We start from the raw sequence: 7,826 nt of genomic DNA, 5'->3' as shown, positions 1-7,826 counted from the left end.
GGAGAGGAAAGAAGCGAGCAACAATGTGATCTCAGGGACAATATAGCCTCCATCTGATCCATAATGAGGGGGTGAAGGCAGGAAAAGGTGTACTTTAGAGCATAAATAACACCACAAAGTTTCCCATATTGAGCATATGTGACTGGCCTTCTCTCTCCTGTAGTAAGTCATTGGATGTGTGCTGCTGTCAGAGGGTCTAGCCTAAGGGCAAGATGCCTCCCTTTGGCAGATGGCAATTATCTGAAGAAATGGCTAGGTGTGCATTGTTAGCAGTCAACACAGAATCTGGAGGGTAAATGCAACTGAGATCTGGCGGGCATCAATAGCACCTACTACCGGTGATGACAAAACATATCTCCCCACTGTAAAAATATCCCTTCCTATTTTGAAAATAATAATCTTTTTTTTTTTTTCATTTAATAAAGTTTTATTTCCCAAAATGTACAGTTGGTGGGATCTTGTTCATGCATCTTCACCGGCTGCTGGGGCATCTCCACCCTTGGTGTTTCTGGTGTAAATTACTTGAGCTCTGTGCTTTGAAACCAGTTTAATAAGTTCTTTACTGAGGAGCTCCTGAAGGGCTGCCCTGGCCAGAGAACCTTGAATCTTCAGTCTCTCAGAGACAACAGCTGGAGTTACAAGCTTATAGTTGGGAACCTCCTTACAGAGTTTGTCATATGTCGCTTTGTCAAACAACACCAGATTATTGAGCTTGTCTCGAACTTTGCCTTTGGACCACTTCTTTTTGGCCTTGCCCCCAGATTTGTTCACTGGATCTTCATCCTTTTTGGCTGACTTTGCAGCATCTTTCTTCTTCTTGTTGTCCTTGGGCGGCATAGCGAAGCTCGGAGAGCAACAGCCACCCCTGCAGCCTCACTAAGATGTCGGATAAAAAAAAGAAAATAATAATCGTTATGTTAGATTTTGAGACTACATGAGAAATCTATCCTATCCCCAACAACATTTCATCAATGGATGAAGTATCCACTGATTAACCTTGAGTAAACTAATTGTTAAATGATGGTGGAAAAATAGTGGGTTTTTTTTCCTCCTAATTTGATAATTCTTCTATATTTTTTGGTTGGCCTTCTTTGATGAAGAGCTTTTTCTCTCTTGCTACCTTCCATTTTTGTTATTACTACATACATGAAAATATCTTTTATTTAATGTGTTATAATCTACTATGTTCTTTTTGCTCAAAATGTACAAATTTGGACAGTGGGAATCACTTCAAACTGCTCTTGTGCCACTTTTGCCATGTCCTCATTAATCTTTGAGTACTTGCTTGCTTTCCAGCACTAAGATTTCAGGCTCACCCAGTACTTTTCTTGGAATCAGCCATCCTCCAAGGAGCCCTGGAGGGGCAAAATTCAGGGTTAGATGTGTTCACTGTTATGGAATATCATTGGTTCCCTTTCAGTGGCAAGAATGGGAAGTAGGCATTTCTTAAATGCCTCAAATTCATACTGATACTTCCAATTCTAATCCAGTATCACTACCTTTTCCTTAACTTCCTCATTTCATATTTTTAATATTTTGATTTCCCTCTTTATAATAATACTGATTCCCAACTACATCAACATATTTTTAATTTAGATCCACCAAAACATAGTTTTAGAATTATTATATCCCTAGCCACCACCACCAACAAAACTCACATTCTTTGTAGTTCTTTTTGTCCTCCTAATGCATCCCACTAGGCATGTATAGTCAGAATAATGGGTTCTTTAAAAAAAAAAAAAATTCCTAATTTTGTTGCACAAAATTCTGTTGCACCAAAATGTGGCTTGCTATGTACACAATTTTGATCTAGGTATGCATGCTGTAGATATCAATCCATTGTACTTCACAGAGTTCTTCCTTACTTGTTTTATGTCTCCATAGAACTCCATTGGCTTATTCCAGCAGATCACTATGGGTTGGCATTTAAAGGATTTTTTCAAATTTATTTATTTGAGAGAGATAAAGTGAGCATGAAAGGATGGGAAGAGAGGGAGAGGGAGAAGCAGACTCCCCAGGGAGCAGGGAGTCTGATGTGGGGCTCAATCTCAGGACCCCGGAATCATGACCTGAACCAAAGCAGATGCTTAACGGACTAAGCCACCCAGGTGACACACTATGGGTTGGGACTTCGATTGCTTCTGATGTTTAACTATTACCACAATGAATAATTCCTGTGCCTATGTTGTTTTGTGTTTTTAAAAGTGTATCTTCAGGTCTATCTTTCAAATGAGATTTCTCAATTAAAGGATAAATATCCAAATTCCCTCTTTATCTGAATTGCATTATTTAAGACCCTGCCACTAATAAAGAAAAATGTCTACCTCCCTATATTCTCACCAACAGCGTCAAGTCCTCAGATTCTTGCTTATCTGGTAAGTGAGAAGTAACAGCTTCAGTTTGTATTTCTCTTGTGATAAATATGTGCATATTTTCTGTAGTCCATGTCTATGACTGATTTCTTCATTTTTTTCTTAGCTTTTAGAAGTGTTTTTGTAAATCTCATTGTCAATAACACTTTATATATAGGATAGATTAGCCCCTTCTCAGTGACAAATGTTTCCCCCTGCAGTTTATCAGTTATCTTTGCATGTGATTTTTCCTTATTTGTTGTTGCTGTATTATACAAATCTATTTATTTTTGTATGGTTGAATTTAATAATCTTTTATTTTATTGAATAAAATAGTCACTCGTGGTCATGGAGATACTCAACTCAGATCTCCCTTAAGAAGAGCTAGATAGGTGCACCTGGGTAGCTCAGTGGTTGAGTGTCTGCCTTTGGCTCAGGTCATGATCCCAGAGTCCTGGGATTGAGCCCCTGCTTCTCCTGCTGCTTATGTCTCTATGTCTCTCTCTGTGTCTCTCATGAATAAATAAATAAAATCTTAAAAAAAAAAGAAGAAGAAAAGCTGGATAACAGCCTCTAGTAGCTACACTTGTAATTCCACAATGACATGCATTCAGGAGCCACAGCTCCCCCAGGCTGCTGAAGCACAATGACTGAGCATGAAAGAAATATAACTGGACCATTCCAGGTGGACATAAAGTTATCCCAACAGGCATCTTTTGCTTTTTCTCCACCAGCCCAGGCAAAGGTTGAGCAGGAATGTTCTGTATTCTGAGATTTTCTGCCCACAGTCCCTTCACTCCCTTCCTCCTTTCCCCATATACTCGCACCATGGTTCTGACGCTGGATTTAGAACACATATACACATATGCTATGGTATCAAGGAATTTTCCATTTCCTACTTGGCTAAATGCTTTACTCTGGAATTGGTACTAAAATTTGTTGATAGCAGAAGAAAATTATAATTTTTCCCATAAATCAATTAAATGTGAATCATATTAATAGATTTCCTAATACGGAATCATTATTACCTTCCTGCAATATATTCTACTCACTTGTCTCATGTTATTCAATGTATTGTTGTTGTTGTTTTTTTTTTTTTTCCATTTTGTTAGATTTTTGTATCAACATGCATAAATAAGATTGGTCTATAGTTTTCTTTTTTAAGGATTTTATTTATTTACTTGAGAGAGGGAGAGATAGTGTGTGTGTGAGCAGAGAGAGGGGCAGAGGGAGAGAGAGAATCCCAAGTAGACTCTGCACTGATCAAAGAGCCTGATATGGGGCGCTATCCAGGATGCTGAGATTATGACCTGAGTTGAAATCAAGAGTCAGATGCTTACCCAACTGAGCCACCCAGGCTGCTCTTTATTAGGTTTAGATAGCAATCTTATACTAATATATTTTTTTAAGATTTTATTTTTATTAATCTCTACACCCAGTATGGGGCCTGAACTCACAATCTTGAGATCAAGAGTCTCATGCTCTACCTACTGAGTCAGCCAGGTGACCCACTAATGTATTTTAAAATTAGGTCTCCCTTCTTTTCATATGTGCTGGAGTTGTACTATCTGGTCTTTGAGTATTTAAGTTCAGGTGCTTTTTGTGTGGTAGTTCTAAAGTTTTGTTTCTTTTTATACAAATGGACATATTTATGTATCTTATTTTTATGAGGGCCAATGTTTTGTTAAATTAGACTTTTCTAGGAAATTACTTATTTTATCTGGTTTTCAAGTTCATTTGAAAAGAGTTATGCATACTTGGTTATGACTTTTTTCCCCAAAATTCTCTTTTTTTTTTTTTTTCAAAATTGTCTTTTTTTAAATGTATGTTTCCCACTCATCATTTCTTTTGTGGATTTGTGCTTCTCATTATAGTTACTGATTACTTTAACTACTAATTTGTTGTTTTTTTAAAAAAAATCAAGAAACAATCATTTTATTTATCTTTACATTATTGTTTTATTTTTTAAAGTAATCTATGCCTCCAAAGTGGGACTTGAACCTTCAACCCTGAAATCAAGAGTTGCATGCTCTACCAATTGAGCCAGCCAGGTGCACTTATTTTATTCTATTTTATGTCTCATTAAATTCACCCGTATCTTTAATATTTCCCTGCTGCTTGCTTTTATTTCAATTTGTGATCCTTTTTGTGCAGTTTTTTTTTGTAAAGAATCTAATTTATCTTCATTATTCAATTTTCACTTATATAAGTTTCTGAAACTAGATTTTTCTCTCATCACAACTTCATTATTTCCTATAGATTCTGATGTGCAGTTTTCATTATGATTACTGCTATGAATCCTGCAATGTTGATTTGATTAATTCCTTTCTCCCACAATTTACTTATTAGAAATCAGCTTAAAAAGCTTTTGATTGTTTTTTTTAAGATTTTATTTATTTATTCATCAGAGACATGGAGCGACAGAGAGACAGAGAGACAGAGAGACAAAGGTAGAGACACAGGCAGAGGGAAAAGCAGAGTTCAAGCAGGACTGATGTGGGACTCAATCCCGGATCTCCAGGATCACTCCCTGGGCCCAAGGCAGGCTCTAAACAGCTGAGCCACCCAGGGATCCCCGAGTTTTTGATAGTTAAAAGCTTCGTTTTACTTCTTGGTTTTAGAATTAATTTTTAAATTTAGTTACTTTGGAAAGACAGCTTTGTTTGAATTATTTATACCTTATGAAATTTATTGAGATTTTTTTCTTTGTGATTAATATGTAGTTAGTTATGAGTCTTCCATGTGCAATGGAAAAGAAGGCATATTAAATGTTATGGGTTATAAAGTTTGATATATTTATTAGATATATCTTACTGATTGGGCTAGCTAAGTCTTTTGTATTCCTCTTATTTGTTTTATTGGATTATTCAAAACCAGAAAGCAGTGTGTTAAACATGCTATTATAAGTGGATTTCTCTTTGATGTTCCTTCACTTCTGCTTTTGGAGGGTATTATTTGTATGGATTTCACAGGTTTTGCATCTTTGTTGTAAATCAATGAATCTGATCATATTAAAGTAAGAATTTCAGTTCAACAAAGCACACCATGTACAAAGGCAACAGAAAAATGACAAATTTGGGAAAGATTTGCAATATTTAAAATTAATGAAGAACAAGTATTTAGATAATATAAAAGATTCCTGTAAACACCAAGAAAATGAAAGAGAAGCTTAATGGGAAAATGGGCAAAATATATAAACAGAGAAGAGACCCCCCAAAGCAAATAAGCATATGAAGATATACACAAATTCTGTTAGACATTAGACATTTGCATGTGAAGACAGTGAGGTCCCTTTGAACTTGTTAGGATGTTGACAATCAGAAGCTAGGATAATGCTAAGAGTTAGCAGGAAAGAGGGTAATGAAGCCCTCATGCCCTCATCCACTACCAGTGTGAGGGTGGGGTAATAATCATTCTGCATAGCGCTCGATAGTGCATAGATCAAATTAAAATAAGTATAGTGTAACAGAGTGTACATGCCAGTGAGACTCTCAGACAAGTTCATAAAGGGACTAAGTGTGCAAAGTCATCACAGTGCTGTTTTGGTGGTGTTGAGCACAAAGAGGAAGAAGCATATTTAGTCTGTGGTTTAATACCCATCAAACACATCAGGATAGTTGCATGTGGAAAGGAAAGCAGAATAGGAGTGGAGAACGGGAATGAGAGGAACAATGATTCAGAGAGAGGCATTGCATGCTCAAATGATGATGGGCTGCCATGAAGGAATGGGTGTAATTAACTCAACTCTGCACCTGAGGGCACATGTATATCAATCAGTAGAAAGGCCTGTAGAAAAGTCTGGAATGAGTCAGTACTTCCCTCCAGAAGTCTACTCAATGCCCTAAGGGCTTGCATTCAATCAAGGTAGATATGGCTAAAGAGGAGAACAGTTTCATTCTTTAGAACTGGAGTTAAGAAGCTGTGGTTTATTTAGAGCCAGACCTGAAATAGAATAAACTTCAGGTCTCCATTTCAGACTTGGGCTCATACCTAAGATAAATATATATCATTTTTTCATAGAAAAGTAAACTATTTTCAGTAGCAACAAAAGTAAAATTAAAAAAAGTGATTCACTAACAAGTTAATTTTCTTTCTGCAGGGCATTAACTAGAACATTTCATATTTACCCGCGATGTTTGAATTTGAATGTGCCAAACCCAGCAAACATAGACATGGCAGGGGAAAATGAACAATTCTTGGCTAGGCAATCAAGGATATGATGAAATTTTTGTCCTATCTCCAAGGCATTGTATACCAGGTTTCAACGTTCACAGAAATCCTTATTACATAATCCACTAATAGTTATTTTAGTGCATTAGCAATAATTGTTTTATCATTATGGCGAGTTCTCTAGTCAAATAAGAGTTAAGCAGAAAATAGGTATATATTGTTTGTTCATCTTCTTTAGCTCACCATTGAGAAACCAAGAAGAAAAAGCATGGAAGTTCTCAAAAACTGATGAACCAGTAATATAATCTGAAGTTAGGTCTTTTTATTTTTTAATAAATTAATTTTTATTGGTGTTCAATTTACCAACATACAGAATAACACCCAGTGCTCATCCTGTCAAGTGTCCCCCTCAGTGCCAGTCACACATTCACCCCCACCCCCCACCCTCCTCCCCTTCCACCACCCCTAGTTCATTTCCCAGAGTTAGGAGTCTTTATGTTCTGTCTCCCTTCCTGATATTTCCCACACATTTCTTCTCCCTTCCCTTATATTCCCTTTCACTATTATTTATATTCCCCAAATGAATGAGAACATACACTGTTTGTCCTTCTCCGATTGAGTTACTTCACTCAGCATCATACCCTCCAGTTCCATCCACGTTGAAGCAAATGGTGGGTATTTGTCGTTTCTAATGGCTGAGGAATATCCCATTGTATACATAGACCACATCTTCTTTATCCATTCATCTTTCGATGGACACCGAGGCTCCTTCCACAGTTTGGCTATTGTGGACATTGCTGCTAGAAACATCGGGGTGCAGGTGTCCTGGCGTTTCATTGCATCTGAATCTTTGGGGTAAATCCCCAACAGTGCAATTGCTGGGTCGTAGGGCAGGTCTATTTTTAACTCTTTGAGGAACCTCCACACAGTTTTCCAGAGTGGCTGCCCCAGTTCACATTCCCACCAACAGTGTAAGAGGGTTCCCTTTTCTCCGCATCCTCTCCAACATTTGTTGTTTTCTGCCTTGTTAATTTTCCCCATTCTCACTGGTGTGAGGTGGTATCTCATTGTGGTTTTGATGTGTATTTCCCTGATGGCAAGTGATGCAGAGCATTTTCTCATGTGCATGTTGGCCATGTCCATGTCTTCCTCTGTGAGATTTCTCTTCATGTCTTTTGCCCATTTCATGATTGGATTGTTTGTTTCTTTGGTGTTGAGTTTAATAAGTTCTTTATAGATTTTGGAAACTAGCCCTTTATCTGATATGTCATTGGCAAATATCTTCTCCCATTCTGTAGGTTGTCT

At 37.2% G+C, this 7,826-nt stretch overlaps 1 pseudogene; it reads right to left on the bottom strand.

Moving 5' to 3' along the window:
• Window positions 1–406: 406 nt before the first annotated feature.
• Window positions 407–883, bottom strand: LOC112920466 (small ribosomal subunit protein eS25 pseudogene; annotated as a pseudogene).
• Between the last annotated feature and the right edge of the window lie 6,943 nt (window positions 884–7,826).

The sequence above is a fragment of the Vulpes vulpes genome, chromosome 12, assembly GCF_048418805.1.
Source record: "Vulpes vulpes isolate BD-2025 chromosome 12, VulVul3, whole genome shotgun sequence".
Classification (NCBI taxonomy): Eukaryota; Metazoa; Chordata; class Mammalia; order Carnivora; family Canidae; genus Vulpes; species Vulpes vulpes.
This window is presented reverse-complemented; position numbering and strand designations above follow the sequence as displayed.